Source organism: Anabas testudineus, chromosome 12 (genome assembly GCF_900324465.2).
Source record: "Anabas testudineus chromosome 12, fAnaTes1.2, whole genome shotgun sequence".
Classification (NCBI taxonomy): Eukaryota; Metazoa; Chordata; class Actinopteri; order Anabantiformes; family Anabantidae; genus Anabas; species Anabas testudineus.
Window position 1 is genome coordinate 16553108 of NC_046621.1, and position 22125 is coordinate 16575232.

At 42.0% G+C, this 22125-nt stretch overlaps 1 protein-coding gene across 3 annotated transcripts in view; it reads right to left on the reverse strand.

The window, feature by feature from the left end:
* The window catches only part of LOC113159556 (disheveled-associated activator of morphogenesis 2-like), an 82453-nt gene that overhangs the window by 50661 nt on the left and 9667 nt on the right, over positions 1–22125 (reverse strand). The window contains exon 1 of one of the 3 annotated variants that reach the window (XM_026356312.1): positions 10423–10672. The exons of the other annotated variants lie outside the window; for them this stretch is intronic. The gene's annotated coding sequence lies outside the window, so the exon portion shown is untranslated. Of the gene's footprint in view, positions 1–10422; positions 10673–22125 lie in introns of those variants that run through there. 3 annotated transcript variants of the gene reach the window in all.

The window sequence follows — 22125 nt, forward strand, 5'->3', positions numbered from 1 at the left end:
ACTTGGTCCACCTTTCAAAACTAACGGTCTCAGAGGCACAGCGGTAATAATCAGTGTATGAGTTGTAATGCACAGCAGGCTGCAGAGATGCTTGTTAACTTCTACTCAAGCAGATGTGGCTAAACATAGCCTGCAAATGAAAAGTTGCACAGATGCACTGTATAGGCATAGATGAATATTCACTGTGGTGAGTCAGTGGGAAAAGGGAAACAGTACAGCACTTTACAACAGTGAGATGACAGAATAACAAAGAACCCCTTTCAGAGAGGTAAATCATGCTGATTTTTTCCATACATTTTACACTTGAAAAGGCTCTGCCTCGTACTATTAACAGTGGCAGCTTTTTTTGTTTTCATTACTATATGATTAAGTATGAGCCAGTGCCAAATCTTTATGGTGGTGAGTTAGTATGCTGTGGACAGCTGGCAGAGCCTAATGGAGGCCACTCTACAGGGGTTTTAAAGCCATTCAGCAAAACTCACACAACCTAAACCTCCAGTCTAGTGTCTCCGTGTGTGTATATATACATATACATGTGTGTGTAAGTGCTTCTATCTTTACTCTCCCACAGAGGCCCACGTGCAGCCAGTCCTCACTCAACACCAGTTCTTCTGGCCTGCTTCCAGGCCATTGCCAGAGTCCAGCAACAGACATGCACACTGAAATACAAACTGCACTGTACAGTATATACAGGAACATAAAGTATAGGGAAGCAAGAACACTCGCAGCTGTGTGGCTGTTTAAGCTTCATCATCCACTGTATGGTCTCATCACATAATCACAATCCACTTTGACCATGTCCACTGCCATATGTGCCCTGAGAGTCCCTCTTATCTCCCAGCTTTTCTTTTCATCGCTCTGCCTCCCTCCCTCCCCGACTCGCTGTCGTCTTACATTATTTCTCTCGTTCAGCATGAATGCAGTGACATCAACCCCCCCCCCCCCCCCCCCAGCTGCAGCAGTGAAATCTGTCATTTTGCCTTCCTTTTTCTCACATCTCATTCTATCATCTTTTCCCATTGCTTCCTTCTCTATGTTCACACTGTTCATTCTCTTACTTTTTACACATTGTCTTCTTTTAATGAAATTAGTTTAATTTCAATTAAATTAGTTTTTAAATTGTTATTGTATTTTTTAAAGAAGATACGTCATCCAATACCTACATGTACTCTAATAAAAAAAAAAATCACCTCTGAACATCCTATCTAGTGCAAGTCTGGAAACCAGCTGACTGATGACCTGATGTTATTCTTCAGAATTATTTGGTAAAGTTCAAGTCACCCTGATCCTGATGCAGCAAAACAACATGACACTGCCACTTCTAACTTTGATGTTTTTGTGAAATTCTGTATTTGATTTACTACAGATGTAAGGGGACACCTGTCTTTCAAGCAGTGAAACATCTGACTCACCAGTCTATTGACCATTATCCAAGAGGTTTTAGGGGTTATTTCATTATGTTGTGGCAGGATTCAGGCTTAGTATTCATCTGGGTTAGCAGCCGTTTTGTCACTCCCATGGATGCCATTTCATTTTATTAGAAAGTGAAGTTGCAATAACTGAACTTTATTAAGATGAGTGAAGCCTGCGGTTCTTAATATAGCTTCTTTGGAACTTTTGTGACTTTCTGGATGAGTTCCAAAGAGTCCGGGGTGCAGTGTGTCCAAGGACAGTTCAACATGTGGCCAGTAATCAAGGGAAATTAGGAGTTGTACCACTAACTCTGGAGTTCACAGACAACTGTCCTACCAACTGACAAAAATCAGCCCTTGCACGTTCACTATTGTTTCAAATCTTTGTCATTTGTAGATAGTGTCTCTCACTGCACATCTGAAGAGGCCCAGAGTCATAGAAACAGCTTTGTAATCGTTTCCAGACTGTAGTTTGATAGATGTTTTAGATGTAGAAGCTGTGTATATTTTACCAACAGGCCTAGCTGGTATTACATCAGCCATTTTGCGTCAAAAGTACAAATATCATTTCAAACTTATGAATGTTGTGTTTGCTCACATTACCTTTGATGTACATTAGATCACGCAGGCTGCAAGATTTTGTGCAATCAGACATGTAAAGGAGAACTATCATAATCCTGCACTCACTAATAATACCTAGAACCAAATGATTAATGAATGAAACCAAAAATACTAAAGCACCGGGCAGTCCAGTCTTTACACGCCACCTCCATCTCTAAATCTGGCTACGTACTGCAACACATACATATGATATCAATCTTATTTCATTTTCAGAAAAAAGCAAACCATAATTTCTGAGTGTCACATTTGCTGTGCTGTCTTTATACTAACTCTTTCCTCCCCCCTTCTCCAATCTGTTTACATGTCACCGAGTCGTCACACGCATCTGAAGCTTGTGACTTGGAGAACTGAACACATGGACTTCCTTATTTTTCCCTACTCATCACTGGGAAACAGATGTAAGTACGGTTGCATTAATAGTCACAGGAAAAGGAAGCTATCACTGAGAGAGTGATAGGCTGTTTATCTCTATAGACCAGTGCTAATTAAAGCCACCTGTGTGTGTGTCAAAATGAGAGATGCAGGAAGCACAACGTGGACATTTGTCACTACTACAGTCACAACAGACAAGTCTGCATGCACTCAAATACAAACCGTACACAACATAAGGCCTTTTTCATTATTCCCCATTTACGTGCAGTTGCAATGAACAAACTAACTTTATTGTACATGCACAGCTGCATTATCACATGTTAAAAATTCAGACACACCTACTCAAGATTCAGATGTAAGCACATACAGACATGCAGAATTTGCATAGTCGTACATCAAGAGCCCTGAAGCAGAGAACAGCTTCAGCCTGCTGGCTGGTCTGTGTTTGAAGTTGTCTGGAGAGCAGCCGAGCACAGAGAGGGAGAGAGCGAGAGACATGAGAAGGAAGCATGAGAGGGGAGGGAGGCAGGCATGAAGGGAGACACTGCTGCCACTTCTCATTCAGCCCACTACCTCATCGCCTCATCCCCAGTGCCTGGAAGTAGGTCAGCAGAGGAAGAGGAGGAGGAGGAGTGAGGCGTGAGGAGAGACGAGCTGCTGCTACTGCTGCTGCTGCTGCTGCTGTGTAGTGTGCAGGCAAGAGATGGAATACAAGGTGTGCACATCATCCTCCAAAGCATCTGTGCATGCAGATTTTTCAATTCTTTTCTCAATCGCAACATTTGTCACACAGTACAGTGCATTCAGTTTCAGATTGCATAAGGTTGGGTTGTTTGCACCGTTCCTTCATACATAAAAAAAAAATATGCTGCATCATTCATCCACTGTCTCGCCTTTCCTGTTTTACTTTGCATGTTATCCTCATTCTTTCTCCTCAAGTTACAGCTACTGAAGTGTATCCTGCATTGAAATGCATCCCCCTTCGCTATCGTGCCTTTCCCCCCCTTTACCATATTCCAACACCTCTACAGTGTACCTGATCCTTACAGTCTAAGGATGGGTCCTGGTCACCTTTGTAACACATGGATGGATGAATGGATGGATGAATTTAAATGTATCTGCCCACTGATGATGATACAAACAGGGAAAGAAAGGAGGTTGAAACTCTACTGTTAGAGGAAACACAAAAAGCAACAGTGCTTGTTATTGTAGAAACCAATAACAAGCAGAATAGGCATACGGGGCACTGAATAAAAGATCAGAAGAAAGGCTGCAGCACACATATTTATTTATTTTTGTTCTGGATCTGGATCCCACAAATGAGGACTATTCCTCCGGGGTACTAGGCCACGGAGACAGGCTTACATAAGTGCCCGGCATCGGAAATGAGGGAACAGTGCCACGCTGGCACAGGCAAGAGCAAGATGCCAAACATAGCGCAGATTAAGGGACTGGCATTGTTTTGGTCAACTGCTGGCAAGCAACAGGCACAAAAGGGCGCACAACCGACTGCGCCAACACTAGTGTTGGATGTCAACACGACACCAGACAACAACAATACTTTCAGTTTCGGTTCTCATTGATACGATGACACCGACTGTACAGTATGTATGCTGGTGAAAAGTCAGTGCACTTTAATTGCAAACAAGTCTTAAGCTTTAACAGAAAGTAGAGTGATGTGTGGATCTGTTTATTGTCTAGACAGTCATCCAACATGGTAATATAGAGCTCATGATCAAATGTTTCCCCGACTCCACCAGTAACACCTAATAACATTATATTAAGACAGCTTCAGAAGATGTAGGATTCAAATGGGGTTTGATATTTTATAAAATGGCAAGGGTCCTGACTTTAATAGAGTTTTCCCACCTTTAAACACCTCATTATTTGTACTTGAGGATTTTATTCATACTTTTTCCTCAAACTGACAAATGCAGCAGATGAAAGCACAACCTAAAAGTAAAACTAGAACTTTTGTACTCTCACATACGAACACCCAGTGTGCATTTGATGAAATCCTGGCATCATCCAGCGATGGCAACACAAAGGTTCAACTCAACCACAAGGTCTTGACTGTGTTGTTTTGGTACATGCCTGCCTGAGGGGTGTTTGTCAGTAGTCATTGTTGTGTACTGGTATGTAAAAATCCTATGTCCTTTGACATGGAAGTGAACTACTCACACTCATTAATTTGACATGAAGCAGCTATTCTAACTCAACCATTGGACAAATTGGAGCCATGCCACCCCTTCTGGATGTTGTTGCCCCAGACATGCCCTCTACACCATACCCTACCCACCCTTTCAACTGTCTGCCTGTCTGTTCTATGACTAATGGACTACCTTTCAATTCCTTACTCCGGCCTCCAAAGCCACTGGCCCCAAGTCAAATCACCTGGGACACTGAAAAACCATTCTCCCATGGAGTCTTTAGGATGTGTGGCCCACCCACAGTCGTGCTTCAGCACTGAGGAGACCATGTACACATCATACATCTTGTCACACAATGCTAATCAGTTACATACATTCTTGTAAACAACATGTAAAAGTAGCAAACAGACATAATTTGTTATTGGTCACAACAAAAAGTGATTGTATCCTTACATCGTTTCCAGCGGTACACCAGCACCATGGGTGGTCAGAAATTAATATTTCAATAATCTCAAACAACTGGCACAAGTGACTGACTCAATCCATCAGTGATCAAGTTGATGTATTACATTACATTACATTACAATCACACAAAGCAGTCCACCACACACACTGGGGCACGCATACCAAAGAAATGACATCACCCATCTAGTCCAATGTAGATCTCTTTGGTTACAGCGAGTTACAGCCTCAACTGACAAATGACCAGAACTGACAGTGGAACAACTGCCATTATTTCACGCTACATTTGCATGGGATACATTCCTGTGCTTGTTCTGAAAGCACACATTCTGCTAGGGATTTCATGATGGGAGGCCAGTGCTTTCATGAGAGCCTGTATACAGAGTGGCTTTCTCACGTGGACTTTGACAATGGGCCAGAGGATTTGGTTTGGTTCTGCTAGGGCCTGACAGGGTAAGCAAAAGCAGGGAGGGGGAGAGCTCTTTAGGCCTTTAAAATGTTAGCACTGGAGTCCATGTGCATCTGATGTCCAGGGTAACAGTTATTTTTAGCTATGACAGCATGGTCTCTCTCCAAAATATTATAGTATCTTTGATTGGGGCAGCAAATAAATCAAATGAGCAGGAAGAGAATAATTTTAGAGATCTAGAGATATAATATAAAACTGAGTAAATATCAATTTCTAAGTTCTGTGCTAAAGATAAGATACATGGTCACTGCACTTCAAGCTCCATCCACACACATTCCCTGGGGTCTAAGTCAGCTACTGATAAGGGCCTTCAGTGCTCTAATGCCTACGTGCATCTTTAGAACAAGAGCCCAGAATCTGAAGATCAGAATCCCACCCTTCCCTTGGATAACCACCCACCGCACACACCCCACTCTTAATTAATCATTCCTCCAAACCTCCCTCATTCCTTTGCTTGATGTCTCCCCCAATCACTTCCTGTGTGGCTTGCAATCAGTTAGGAAAGCTGCAAGGATGCGAAAGCTGAAAATTTACTGCTTAAATAGAAGCACACTTCCCAATTGGGTCCCTGGGATATAGTCTGGGACAAGACTGTTTGAATCAGTGGCAAGATGTGAACCAGGAAACCTCAGAGTGACATGATACTTCTAAAGGAACAATAGTGGTGATCCAGCACAGAGAGCTTCAAAAGTTAAGAAGGTGTGGTTCTGTTGGTTCCATGAGGCTGTCGTACTGTACAGTATAGATAGTATAGATAGTAAGTGCATCCATTTAAATTGGCCGCAACCATAATTATTATTAATTACTTTAATAGCTTGTGGTTAATCCTGTTGCCTAAATATTTCCAGGCTGTGTCTAAGGCAAAGGCAATCACATTTATACCAAGTGGCTTTTTTCAATTTCTTCTGTTTATAACCTGCTCTTGTCAGGCATAGGGCAAATGGAAGGTCAATGACGGCTATGCCATCAGGATTATTGATAGGTTAACTGAATTCTAATTACAACAGGAGCTGTTCAAATTTTCTGGGATGTCTATATTGTATCATTTGTTATACTTAAAATTTCTTACAATCAATCCACTCTGTTTAACAGTGAGAAGTCAGATTCCAGCCAATACTGTACAAGGCAGTCATTCTCTATCACATCATAAACTCTCAAGCTGTCGAGCTCTGACACAGCCAATGTCTGAGAATTCTCAGTGGTCCTATTGGCTTATAGCCTCATTCTGAGCAAACATACAAGCATTGGTGGGTTTAACAGGACCATGAGGCACAGTAACCTACCTTACCCATAAAGAGGAAATGCCTCAACTTAACCACTGGAAAAAGAGGAAGGGGGGGCAGAGGGATATTTCCAACCCTCTAGGGATGTAATTAATAGCCATTTCATTTAGTTTGATTCATTAAAAAAAAAGCTATTTCCTGATGTGAAGAACATTCATAACAGTGCAAACCAAATGAACTACCCGAGGGTTGTTAGGAATTGCATTTTGAAGCAATGATAAAGAAACTATGAAACCCATTTAAGATGTTGAACCTTTTCATACAAACTAAGAACCACAAAAACAAATAGCATGACAAGTTGCAAATCAAACGTGTGCAGATGAAGATAGCCTAACAAAAGATCGGCACATATTTTGGAAATTAGTGAGTAACATTCTGATTGCCTGACCAGATGAACGTCTCAATATGAGAAACAAATTCATAACCAACATACAACCAAACAGTGCACTTTTCTCCATGGGTTGAGAATGTCTAGAAGTAGAGCAATTAGAAGATCATACACATGTTGCACACGGAAAGTGCATCAGTTGTTGCGTAGTGCAGATGTTGCTATTGGCACAGGAGGCAGGTAGTAAAAAGTGGGATACTAACATCAGAAGCACAGATTAACTGTTGACCCATTTCTACATTGGCCAACAAGCACATCTCTGCAAGTCACATGTCTGTTAATCAAACAAACTGGATCTGGATCACTAGGATAAGTTTGCTATTAATACTGGGAACCAGAAGAAAGTCAGCCACACTACATTCCACATGCCCCGACATATTAGCAGGGCTCGGGATGAAATCCAATCCTTGGCATCCCTTTCCCTCGAACCCCAAAACGCTACCCAGCTGCATCAAATCATTTTATTTCACGAGAGGAACGCGCCAGAGTCACAAGCTTGCAGTCTAACTAAAGACATGTCATTATATCTGTGGAACGAGATGGCACGAGTACAGCCTTAGAGCTTGGTTACTGCGACTCTCAGAACACACTGCGGTTGCAACAATGCTACAAATTCATTAGGTTCAGTTCAGAAATCAATTTCTGAGCCACAGTTCGGTATTTGTTTTGTTTTTTTGTGCACGGTTTTAAGTCACCAACAACTTGAAACACTATGCCGAAGGGCTCTGAGCACCTTCAAAATGTGGATGACCTAAACTCTGTACCTGAATGCCTAAACCAGAGTTGCTTCTGAAAGTCAACTCTTCCTAGGCCCTCTATATCAGCACAGCATGTAAAAAAGCCTCTTTTGGCAAGAAATACCAATTAATATGCAAGTTCAGCAGTTCTACGTGTGATTGTAAGCCTTCCCTTGTTTTGCTCATCATTGTCACAACAAAGTCTGAATGTTCACCAATGTTGGCGAGTGGATTGGGGCACTCTACTATGCATTGTTAAGCTATTAATCTTGCTTGGAAGAGAGGTCAACAGCTGCAGAGTACAGCACAGAGGGCTTCTGGGTAATGTCTGGAATGCTCTTCTGGAACCGTTATAGCCACACAAATAGGGGCAACCCTCTGAAGTGACCAGCATAATTTTAAAAATAGCCTGCAGTAATACTTCACTGAATTGAGGCACTGTAAAGAGGAGATATGCTTACACATCATAAGCCCTAGAAAGTGTGTCACTGGCACAAACACAATAGTACTATTTAACACACAGTGGGGACTTCCACTGAAAAGAACAGCCTTTCTCCTGAAATTTCCCTGAGTTTTGTCTGTAAGATACTGCAACTACTCTACTGTAAATGCAACATGATGATAATCCCACCCAGAAGATCAGATAGTTGAATCTAAGCTGCTTTACAGACCTCATCTCTTTTTCTATCCTAATGAGGAGGCTGCAGACTGCCAGTCAGCAGCAGGGCTGAAGTGATAAAAGGCCGGCCGTCCGCTCACTAACTCTCCTTCACACTCCCTCTAATCCTGAGAGAGCAGTTTATGCATCCATAATGGTCGATAAAATATGAAAAGCCCTGCGAGCGCTGACGGCAGCAGAGGGTGTGTACATACGCTATGTGCAAGTCCTCAGCTTTGGTTAATGCCCTCCCAACACACTGAATCTTTTAGAGATGTCACTCTGCTTGCCCCCTGGCAATGGATTTCCAGCACACTGGAGAATAAGCCTTTAATGTGGTGGAAATGGATACTATCTTGTTCACAATGCAAAGGAAAAAAAACATCAAAGAAAACACATGGTCCTATGAATGAATAAATAAATTTTGCCCCTGGTTAATCAAGCTTCAAACACAGGCTATTGACAGGAATGAATCTCTTTTAACGTTGCAGGAATCATGTTTGTTTTGTATCTTTTGATAGCACTAGTATCTCTCTGACCTGCAATTAAAAAGGTGCAGCCTCCAGGAAAACATTCACAAACACTAAGGTACAATGTGTTTTGAATGGTTTCCATATAAAGCCCACCAGATTTCTGCAAACCTCCTTAGGCATCCCTAACCAATTACAGAGGAGGAAATATAGAGGATAGGTATTCAAACTTTCCTGACTTGTGCCTTCAATACACACAGAGGATTTACAGCTAACATGACAGCCTCTCAACTGGGATTGCCAATGCTTCCACATAGGAAGAGAGTCTTCATGATTTCTTTAGATGCACAAGCCTGGGACATTAGAACAGGGTGTTTATGTTGGTCTAAGCTGCCATGGAGTATTCATTTCCCTTAAGGGAAATGTGGAAGGCAAAGCAACTTCAATTCCAAGCAAAAGCAGTCTACATTTTGAGGTAAGCAGAAGTCTGTTTCACTTGTTCCGTATTGAGCCGAGTTGTTGCCAGGAGGAGATGTAAAGCATATATGGAATGTCTGGCTGCCAGGCCACAGTTTCCACCAATGAACTGTCTGTGTGATTGATGAATGTGTGTGATCAGGACCTGAAATAGGCCTGTACCCATTACATGTGACACTGTCCCATCCTCCTTCAATTGCTGAAATGCCAAACATTCCCTATGTTTAGCCCTAGACATCACAAAACAATTTTTGCCCTGTTCAAATCAAACACCGATGTTAATCTCCTTTAACCCACTCCTCTAGAACCTGATAATGTTGAACCTTTCTTCATTCTTAAACCATGTTTAACAATGAATAAACCTCCAAATAAAAACAGACTCTATACAATCCCAGCAAAAAGTGAATCCAAGACTAGCACCAATAAGCCAAAATTCTGGCTCATATAATGCATCGGCACACATGAGGGAGAGTAAACCAAGGCATGCTGTCAACACCAGTGGAGAAAGGATCCAAAGATAAAGACCACGCACATTTCACAACCCAGATTTTTCTGCCGTTTATGACCTATAAACCCACTGTAGCAAATAAAGTACTGCAAAATACTGCCCTTTCCTCCAATCACAACAACTCAAAAATGTGGAAACTTTATCATCTTAGTTGGAATAATGGCTCTTGTTGCCCACCAACTCCCTTCTTGCTCAGCTTAACTACTGAACCTACTGACTAATATTTATTTTATTAGCTGCAGTAGCTTGTGTATTTCTGGCTGGAATGAATACAACATATGGACAAACTAAGTTTAAACATCTGTAGACTGTTGGGTGTGCAATCTCCTGCTAGGTGTACAGCACCACAGTGAAGCTATTACTAACAATGACTGGGAAAGGTTACACATATCAAGATCAAGTATCTCCTACTTACCCACTTTAGAAGGGCTGCCCTAACAGATGGATTGTCCCGGTGTCACGTCACTAGCGATGGAAGAAAATGTCTCTCAATAAAGTAAAGTCAAAGGGGAACTTTAAATCATTCCAACATCCTTTGGGTTTAAATTTCTCTTTGGGTTTGCATTTCATGGTCAAATTCCATCCCTTGACTAAGTTTGACGATGTTTCCCCGCTGAAGCTGCTGCGTTTCGGCTGCTTCCCCTCTCTGAGCTGGATTTCAGCTGACTGTGCTCAGAGCAGAGCTGTTGACATTGTCCCCACTCCGCTGCTCTCCCTCTCCTCCTCCCTCTCATGCTCTCTCTCTCTCCCTCTCTCTCTCTCTCTCATGTCTGTAGATTGCTTGCCCCAACCCAGCAGCTTCCCTGCTGCATTCATGCTCCAGAGTGTGACAGCATCTGTGCAAACAGCGCCAAGAAGATGATGGATTTTCTGCTAATACAGATGCATGTATGTATAGTATGTATGTGTATATGTGTGTGGGTCTGCCACGTGAGGCCAAGAAAGAGGGTAAGATGAAAGGAAATGACCCTTGGCAAGCTGTTCCCACCCACTGCCCACAATCCCAACTCCACCCAATCCATTCCCTCAATGAGCACACCAAAAAGGGCTGCATGTGGAGGAAAATCACACACAATGCCCAAAGGAAACCCCTTTATCCTGGCATGTCCTCTCATCGGCAACACACCCATTTCAGCAACACCCACACAGAGTAATGCCGAATATGGGATTCTCTATCAGGAATTACCCCTGTTGCGTGCAGACGCTTGTACACACATAAAGGAAAAGGACTTCCCTGATGTTCATTCATTATTCATTGAGAAGAAAGTGATAAAGGATGCCTTGACTGGACAAATCTGTGTTGGTCTTGTCAAGTCCACAGCGTTACCTGGTGTGCAGGGCTTGGGGTGGGAGGCGTCACAACACAGACTCACTGGTTCAGTGGAGTTCAAGTTACTGTAACAGTATACACAGAGGTTAGTGAGTGCAAACATTAGCACTCAAAAACTTCCAAAAACTTCCATTATACCGGGTCAGACATAAATACAACACCTGACCCTATACAGCCCTGAAGCCCCAAGAAAATTAGCAAAGAAAATATCTAAATCATTGAATAAAAAATTGAATCAAAATTCAACTTTTATGAAGCATTTTACCAAGGTTAGGTAACTCATTTTGTGTCTGTTTTATGTTCATCTGGAAGAACATCTACAAGTCATTCAGCAAGCCATCACTGGCAACCTCTTAATCCAAAACTGACTAATCAATCCAAATCCTCTGATATTCCAAGATTCCAGGCATTTTTACGTCTACCAATGCACACACTGCAGACGAGGGTCAAATGTCACGTACATTCATACTGAGTGATCTTATCTGACTCGAGACTGCTCGTCTGCTACAGAGGTTGGCTAAGGTGACGGGTTGTCTGGTGGAGATTTAGAATCAATGCTGGACTATTGATAGATGGATAATGTCCATTCACTAAAGATACAACACTGATACATTTGTCCTGTATGGACAGTCTATACATGCAAAAGAATGTAAATTGGGATGTTACAGCCAGTGACTTATACACAACAACTCTGTATACCAGTGTGTGTGTGTATATATATATATATATATATATATATATATATATATATATATATATATATATATATATATATATATATATATATATATATATATATATATATATATATGATAAGATCTAAATGTATACACAAACCACCATCCTATCTTGGGGAAACTGCTATTTAGTGTCTTAAGAGACCCTGATGTGCCAAAGAGTAGAGAATGAGGGAGTCATAATAGCATTTGTCATCTTTCTCTAGGGACAGAAGACAGATGACACCAAGTTGCTGGCAGTAATGCCTGGGTGCATTCCTGAGCGAGCCCTGGGGACACATCCATTAGCCCGGCTCTTAGACATAGCCAGCTTATCTCCATGATGTCCACTTCCGCTAGCGATTTTTCCACGTTTTCCTTTCTGTGCAGCATCGCAGTAAGGCATTTCTTCTCTCTCTCTAGGGTAAAACCCATCTACCAGAACAATGGAGGAAACCCTGAAGAGTAAGCTTCACTGATGGTCCTGTCTACCTAAGTGCACCACAGCTACCACTGCATCATCCATAACAGTCTGGCAAATTACATCGCCTAATTGACGCAAATGGAGTGGGTTAGCCATGCTTGTGATAAACATCAGACCCCCTTAAAAAAAAAAGATTTTAGAGTATGTTTGTTTTCACTTGTCTTGGACAGCATGCATTTTGCAGAAAGGAAGAAAATAAGAGGTTACACATTCAGTGACACTCTGTGTGCCAAGAAGATGACCACAGATGATGGCTTCTACAGACTTGGCTTCACTGACTTGCACTGTCTTCTTGGTTATTCCTTTAAACGCACGCAATCCCACTGTTTACCCACAGTAAATCACGCTGGACGGCAAATGTCATCTGCTGCGGAGTACTTTGAGTAAGCATGTCGTTTCAGGTAGGGTTCTCTCCTCCCTGCAGATCAGCGTGTGATGAAATGACAAGTAGCTCCACACAACCTGCCCGTCACTTGTCAGTCTGGTGTGTGAAGCTTCCCGAGCTGCCGTCCAAACCCTCCTCGTCCACCGAGGAAGTGGATGAAAAACTCCACTGAGAGTTCCACACAGCAATCTTTCAGAAATGTACCACCACAGTGCAGGAATAATCCCAGTCTGGCTAACAAGTGCTAAATTTAGTCAGGGTGAGCTGTAAAAGGAACTTGGCAGTTGTGAAGTTGGACAATAGGTGAATGGAAAATTGGACAAGAAGAAGTGAGTCACCCAAGGTGGTCTCCTTCAGACCTCTCATACATGCAGAAGAAGAAGAAGAAGAAGTTGTAAGAGTCCTCCTCCAAAACCCGGCAGCTGCCAGATCCACCATGGCAAACAGTCATGGTTTACGACATGTTGTTCCTTAATGTATTATTTAGGGATTTTTTTTTTTTTTTAACTAGGCAGCTCACATTTAACTTTGTTTTGTTTAAGAAAGGAATTCCTTGTGACAGCACTTTGCACACAAGCACTTTCTTTCACGCCCGCACAGAGATAAATTGCCACTGAGAAAAATACCACTGCTGCACAAAAGCCTGAACTCTAGACAGCATAAACATGAGGGCACATTTTTATACATGGTGTAATTGTATGTTGGCTATAAATCACGATAGTGGGGGAACACTATACTATCCATCTTTCAAAAGCCTCTGCAGAAAAGTATCCCAATGACAGTTAAGTCATAAGTCGTAAATCTAATTCTAGTGACTATGTTCTCAGGGTTACATTCTTTCCTGTCTTTATTATTTACACCCCTCATTTATAAATTCTTTCTTTCTGCATGTAGTATGCACTGTTCGCTTAATTATTGTGTTCCATTAAATAACTCCTTAACTGAGAGTTAACAAGTGTTTCAACAGGATTAACTGTAATTTGTCCTGAGTGCTGCTTTAGGGTTTTTTTGCAAATGTCCCGGGCATGTGAATGGCTCTTTTGTCCCAGAGGCAGACTGGACAGGGTCAGGGGTCACCCAGCTTGCCATGCTCCCACAGTACATCTGCTGTCACCCAGCATGTAAGCCAGCTACAGTAAATGCTGTTATGTTTGGACAATGGTGCAGCTTTCTGTTGACTGACTCGTGATAGCTGCAGCGTGTCAGCCAGTGATTTAACACCTTGATCTCTGAGCATGAATGCTGTCAGTATTAGACTGAACAGCTTTATCTCATGTGTCATGTAACCATAGTAAAATGCAGTGATGCACAACTGTGATAGTAGACACCCTTGGGTTTTAAAAAAATATGGGATGCAAAGTACAAATGGCAAACAATGCTTTTGTCATAAATTATCAATTCACTTTTTTTGTCCACAGTGAATCCAGGTGTGTGAACTGTAACAGAGACCTACAGGGAGTACTAATGGCAAAAAAAGACTCATGCTAAAACTGAAAGGGCTATTGTTTTGTTACAGATGCTTCCATTCAAAATTAAGTTTTATATATTCCAGTTGTTATATTGGGAATAAAGTGCAACTTCAGCTGTTCAACTGATATTACAATTTACTGTATCACTGCTCCTTATCCAAGTATTCGGGAGAAACTCCTCAAAAGTACAGATCTTTTCAGGACACATTTTCCTTTTTACTGACCCCAGACTAAGTCCTCCATGTGAGCTTTTCCAGGTGAAACTGTCCCAGTTTAACACTGATCCAAAACAGTGTAAATCAGGTTTTAACATCCCACAAATGTATTGCACATGTCCTTGTATGGTCTAGCATATCTAGGAGGTGTGATTGAAATGGTTTAGTCCAATTCTAAACAGTGGAGTTGCAGGGGTTACCCCCCAGCACTTTATTTTACCTTCTCTCTCTCTCTCACACACACACACACACACACACACACACACACACACACACACACACACACACACAGGCTGTCACAGAGTCTCTCTAACAGCATCTGGGAGTCATCTGTTCTGCTTAGGGAGGCCCCCTGTGAACAGGTGCGTGTCTGCATCCATGACCTCAAGTCCTTTTTCTTGACCCTTAACCTCTTGTTATGGGTGAGGGAACACTTTGAACCCAGTGGCACAAGATAAGACCGTGTTGCCTGAACAGCCAAGGTCATGTTAACTTACTAAAGGCACAAGTGACTGTGAAAAAGTTACTGTATAAAATGAACTTTACAGCTATTAAAAAAAACAAAAAAACATGCAACCCAGATTTTTAATGAGATGATCATAGGCCATGTCAGACAAGTTAAAATGACCAGGTAAGCAAGTAGAGTAAAGAAAACCTATTTGTAATTTTGCATAAAATGCTGTGACAGCAAAAGCAACAACTGAGCAAATGTTTGAAGCCAAAAACAAAAACCTCACTCAAAAGATTTTTATCACAAACCAAAGGAAGTGGAAAGCCTAAAAATAGCCTTCCAATTTTACTCTCAAACCCTTTGGTCTGACTTGACCATAATGGTCCAACCAATCCAGCTGAACCCACTGTTTACTCTGAGCTATGCTGCTGAAAATAAATGACAAACTGCCATTTTCACTATTTATTCTTAATCCGTTTCTTTCTCTGTAGATGCAACACTTAGAATTATGGGTGTTACACTATATTGCACTTTGACTATCTTATGAGCTCTCCAAAGATGACAGAATAATAACAAACACTTCCTGTTTATCTCTGCACTAGGTCAGAACAGTCTGTCCTGAGCCGCATACAAATCCAGCGGGTTATCATGTCTTAATGCTGTAGGAAACATGCACCGTTTCCAAGAGTGAACGGGAAAAACAGCCCAGATCATAACTCCATTTGCCACATCGTGAATTGACATTCAGAAAACAGTGCCCTCCAGAAACATTGCAGCAACTGCATGTATGACGAATTTCTCCCACACTACACCACGCAGCATATCAGAAAACGTGCCAAGCCAAATAGCAATAAGTGGACCTTTGATCCAACAGCATCGCAAGTACAAGAATCGTGTTCCATCTAACCACACAGAGAGTTCGTCTGTCCAGCTGACTCCTATATGGAGGGAAGGGTCAGGCATGTTTTTACACTGATTTACTACCCCTCCTAAGTTAAGTAACCCCTTTCCCATATCCTGTTCTCCAGCTGAGAAGGGGCTCCCTAGAAGTTGTTTCTGCAGTGGACTGTCACATGGATAAAGCTGCTGTCCGCTGGGTCAACGTGTTCTTTCAGTAGCTGAGAGAGGCATATTGAGACAAAGGGTCGTGGCGTTGCATAGCTCAAGGGCTGGGTCAAGACTACACTGGTGCTTTCGCTGATAAGCAAGGCAGTCTGCAGGAAGCTATCAGGCACATGTGTAATCAAGCCAAGTGAGTGAAGATTACACCCAAGCTAAGCAGATAAGAATCAGATATTAAGTCATCACTCCATTCTTTCCTACCCATGTCACAGTGCACAAAACATATTATGATTTAGTATAATGTAGAACATATGTTGGTAGTTTTGGACATTTTCAGTTATTTGTAGCAATACATATGTATAATGTTATTATAGTCAATAGCAATTATAGTCAAAACAATTTCAACTTAGAACATGAGCTGAAATTTCAACAGGCTCCAAGATTTGATGGCCTGTGTTGAAGTGTTTATGTACGAGTGAATGACGTGAACGTAGAGTCAGACCTATGCTTCCCAATGGTGTGTGATGCAAGAGACACAATGGAATACACCATGCTGTGTGGTAGGGTGTTGGGGTAGCAGAAGTGGAGGGGAGTGTTGCTGAGGGGGCCATTGTGTGCCGATTACCCACAAGAATGGTGAATGATGGTGTTAATTAAAGCCAGCTGAGCCCAGGGTGGGCTCCTGGAGCGGCAGGCACACGTCCTGTACCACGTGCCCCTGAAATCCATCTGGCTTCTCAATGACACACAGACACACTGACAAGCCGGGCTTGTTCATTTTTGGCTTCTAAGAGTGTACACAAACACACACCCACTATGCTTGTGAAATGGAGGTAACTAAACTCTCCTCATGAGAACGCGAGTTTGGTGAAGTGCCAGTGTTTAATCGGCTAGACCACTCTGATATGAAAAAACACACTCTCTCCCCACTGCCTGTTTCAATATACAGATTACAACTATCCACTGATTCAATTCAAACTGAAGCTCCTCTCACCTTAAAACAACACACTCCCACTAACACAGCCACCTGCACTGTTTCAGGACAGAGCTATTTTGGTTCTGAATTCCCAGCTGGGATCAGAACGCCTAAACGACATGTTTTCTGAATCATCTAACCATCTCAGACAGCCGTCAGCAGTTTGATGCCTACATAATAACGTGACTGTCCAAAAGCGTGAAAGACAGAAGGCCTTGAGCTTGTTCCATTCTTCTCACTAACAACTACTGTAGTCACTTGTCATGTGTACCACCTGGTTGGAAAAATTTCTTTATTTATTATATTTTATTTATTTTACATATTTAATTAATTACATTAGGTTTTACAAAATCAAAGAGTTTCATGCAGTCCATTTCCTATTGCTCATGGAAAATGAATTATTTAGATTAAATCGACTAATAAAAAATTTTTAAAAAAAGCTAATAGATGAATCTAAAATAGTGATGCCAGGTCTAGACCTCTCTTTGACAGGAGGCTTTTTGCCCCATGTTCATTTGGGGCAGTTATTCACACATTTTAACACTGTAGCCTTCAGACACCTTAAGGAGCACTAAAATATCTTTGCTATTAGTTCTGTAGAGATCTGGCTCACACAACTACAGCAGACATTCATACATACACACACGGCTGCCAGTCAGGAGTACTCAATAGAGTAATGACCTCTAGAGAAGTCAATGAGCGGTGTATCCTCAGGGATATTCTAACTTCAGTCATGTGTAGCATCCAGCCGTCACTGAAGCCAAAACTATAGTCATCATTTAATCACTATATGCTTTATTTGCCTAAATGCAGTGCAGATGTTTCCTTACCCATATTTAAAAAATGCACAGCATTGAAGAAATATAAGTGCAGGTTATAAGGAAAGAAAAGCTGCCACACAATGAGCAGTTGTCCCATTCACCAGCCTCCACTGAATAAAAACCTTGACCCCTGTGGTAGAAATCTGGGCTGATCACATCTGCTCTGGAGGCGTACAATCAACACACATTGTTCCGATTACATGCCGTTTAAGTTAAATGGTCAGGTTGGGTTTTGAATTGTTGTACCATTGCACGTTGCAACAAAAATGTGGGTCAGCATTTTTTTCCCCCTGCAGCTTTTCCTCTTCTTTCGTCTTAGTTTCCTCCGTAGAACAATGAGTCTGATTTTTTTTTTTTTACCTCCTTAGACTGAAGCATGAACGGCAATAAGAACTGGCACTATGACCTCAATGGTCACTGTGGTGGATGCAGACACAGGCTGGAGATGCAGGCCGTGATATGAAACAGAACTCAGTGACCTTGGTTTTACAACTCCATCTCTTCTATTTATTGTTTTAAAGCAGCCCAAAGCATCTATTTAAATAATCACGAGCATTGACTGATAAGACTGGGCTGAAAGGAAGATGGGAGCCGATCGATGACAGAACAGGAAAAAAAAAAAAAAGGCTTAACAGCAAATCCATGCCCGTTCACTGTCAACAGCCTCCTGTTTGAGTGGCACTGTTCCTTTGGGGAGCCAAAATGGCTGACTCAGCTTTAGACTAGTGCTCTACATTTACCAGAGACAACGGTGAAAATAGGAAGCCAAGCTGGAGAGATGTCTGTTCATCCGAAGTCAAATACCACAGCTAAAAATACACCAGTTCTGACAAATTGATATACTATTACATTTCAAGTGGAATCTAATCTGAAAAAGGAAGAGAAGACAAGCCTGCGAAAAGTACCAAACACCACTGACCAGTAGCCAAAAAGTTGAGACAGATTTATGATCAGCGTCTGCTTTAATACTTTGTCAACACTGTGTGTGTTCAAAATGTATGTGACACACAAACGAATCACAGCAGGGCTTCTTCCCCTTCTATTTCATGAGCCAGACCAGCAGGCCACTGATCAGCAGATCCCTTTCCTTTTCCTCAAAATCTTGGAGGGAATGTCAGGAAGGCAAGGTAATGACGGGCAGGTTGTGTGTGAGTGTGTTCATTCACGTGTGCTGTACGTGAGTGTGTGCATGGATATACTGTGTAATGGAAGTGGAGCTTGGGTCTCTGCCCAACAGAGAAGTTAGTCTTGTGTTGTGTCAATTTTACTATAGTAGTGTAAATTCTCCTTACTTGCATATTGGATATATTTACAATACATTTAGATATTTGGCCAAACCTTTTATCCAAGACAACTTACATGTGAGATACAAAACAAGCAAATATCTAAGCCAAGGAGACAAACTTTAAATCAGAGTGCTCTAGAAAGAGCCATTTCAGTTTCTTTAAGTGCAGAGAAATATTCGGAATTCTGTTAAGTTTAGGAAGACATCACAGTAGTCAAGTCAAAATATGACCGGAGCTTGCAGAATGAGTTGTGTTGTATAGTCTGAAAGGTAGGGTCTGATCTTTCTGATGTTGAAATGGGAAAATCTCCATGCCCTTGAGACAAAGATGTGGTCAGTAAAGCTCAATTGATCATCAATAAATCACCCCCATATTTCTGGCAGACTGGTTGGAACAATCACTGTGGACCCTGGACCCCTGGATCCTATGTTCATGCTGATGTTGTTTTTTATTGAAGGTCTGGCTGGGAATACAAGAACGTCTGTCTTGGAGAGGTTGAGCTGAAGATGCCCCTCCAGACAAGTAGGACTTAAGCCAGGCCAGAGCTGTTCCAGTGATGCCCAAATCAGAAAGTGTAGAAAGGAGGGTCTGGTGGTTCGCTGTGTCCAAGGCTGCCCATAGATCAAGTAGAATTAGGACTTAATATTGAGCCACAGCCTTTGCAGCCGGCAGTGATTCCAAGGCCTTCAGGACTGCCGGTTCTGTGGAATGACCACTCTTGAAGTCAGGCTGGTTGACATCAAGGAGGTCATTCCTAGAAAGGAAGTCAGTCAGTTGATTGAAGACTGCGCGTTCAAGGATTTTGGCCAGGAATAGAATAAGAGAGACAGGTCTGTAATTGTCCAAAAGGGAGGGGTCAAGAGTTGTTTTTTGAGAAGTGGGGTGATCTGGGCCTTCATCTGCTTAAATGAAGTGGGAAAGGTGCATGTTGTCAGAGATGTGTTAATGATTTGTGTGATGGCTGGGATTAGTGTGGATGCAGTCGTTTGAAGGAGAGTAGAGGGGATAGGATCAAGAGAACAGGTGGTAGGATGGTTTGAGAGGGAGGGGAGCCTGCACAGCCCTCCTGAGCGGGGTGCATTGTTCAAAGATTTTGTTTCTCTAAAGTTGAATAGAATAGCTATAGCTAAAAAAGTGGAAATGGATCAAATACAAAATTAACATTTTCATATGCTTATATGGCACCTGCTTTCAACCAAAGCATCCAGTTTCTGTACTGTGGCACATCACCAAGGCAACCTGGCATCGAATTAGGGGTGGTGGCGATCCAAGGAAGGGAATGAGAGAGAAAGGGAGAATGAGCCAAGGAAGCTTTAGAAAAAGCTGGAGCAATTGATGAAAATGATACTTTTTAAGATACTTGTTAAATAACTTGCTTAAACATGAAATATCCTCATGCTTATCTTTGAATTTGGCACGATAAGCAGTACACATCACGCTTTTCCTTGCTTGACAGAATGCTTGCAGTCATTGCAACGTCTTATCTGTGGCTAGGTCAGTGTTCTGCCTTTTAATTAACTTAACTGGAGATCCCAAAATCCATATGCCTACCTCACTCAAGTCTAATGGTAAATCTCATTTAATTCTCATCGACTAATTGGATTTAAGTGATTTTTCCAGTAAGATGCCATCAAGGTCCTTAAGTTGATATTCACGGCTCAGCTGCTGGCCAAAATGTCATTCCCTCTGCCTCTTGTTATCTCACAACCACTTAACTCACAGTTCCATAAGAAAAAAAATAAACACATTCATAGTTCGTCCATATTAAAGCTCATTTCTGGACCATTGTGATAGACTTGATAACGAGCAGTTAATTGTGCATTTTAGGGATTTTGCTTGTCAGCGCAGCAGGATGGAGGTGTCTGAACAGGGATATGTGTATGGGTTGATATAAAAGCACTTTTGTCTTCACCAAGGTCCAATTTGTCTGCCTAATTCCTTTAATCCACCCCCTACTGCTAACATCAATCCTTGCGGATGTGGTGGAGCACATGGTTACAGTCTAGAAGCAACTGTGTTCATTTCACATCCTTCTCTATCTGATGATCAGAACATTGTTCAGTCTCTTCGTGCTACATGGCACAGCTAATCCCTGCGGCTGCTGGACAATGTGACAGCGGGGGGGGGGGGGGGGGGGTAAAGAAGGGAGGGGTTGGATTGTAATGATGGAAGAAGACTGGACTTTAAGAAGCCATTTTCTAGACAAATTACTGCATGAAGATATATTACAGGCTCTGCTACTGCATCAAAATGGGCAGTCCAGCCAAGCTGTTGAGAAAGAGACTGAGAAAATATATCAGCCAGTAGCTCCAACGCAGGCCAATTCCTGGATTCAGTGTGTGCCTTAAAGAGTCAGATGGCTTGGCACACCGATCAGTGTCTGATCATGTTATCTCTCCATCACTCCATTCCCAGCAGGTTTGATCATTCAACACACATGTGCACACAGAGACATTCTGCAGAGCTTTTAGCATCGAATATCCATATTTCTCTCACTCAGATACATCTATGTGAAAAAGAAACTCAGCCTTCTTCTTTAACTGCATGGCAAACAGCCACTGCCAACAGTGAATTACTGGAGAGGAGTTAGCACAGAGCCACATAACTGCACTAATAAAGAACTTCAAACACGAGAGACCGAATATACTCTAAATCACTAATTAGTCAATGACACGGTTGGAAAGAACTTGCATCATATGCCATCTGGCAGAGTCAGTGATGATGCTGTAAATGAAACAGTGCTGCTTGATTTTTCCAGCCCTTGCAATAATCCCACAAGTGCACAAACTTGTGGGATTGCACTGACACATAAATATGGACAACCCTTATAAAAACAATGCAAAGAGATACAGAAAGTATCACTAAAATAACCTGCTCTCCACAGTTGCTAAGACATTGTCGGGTCATATGAGTTTCCCCTGCT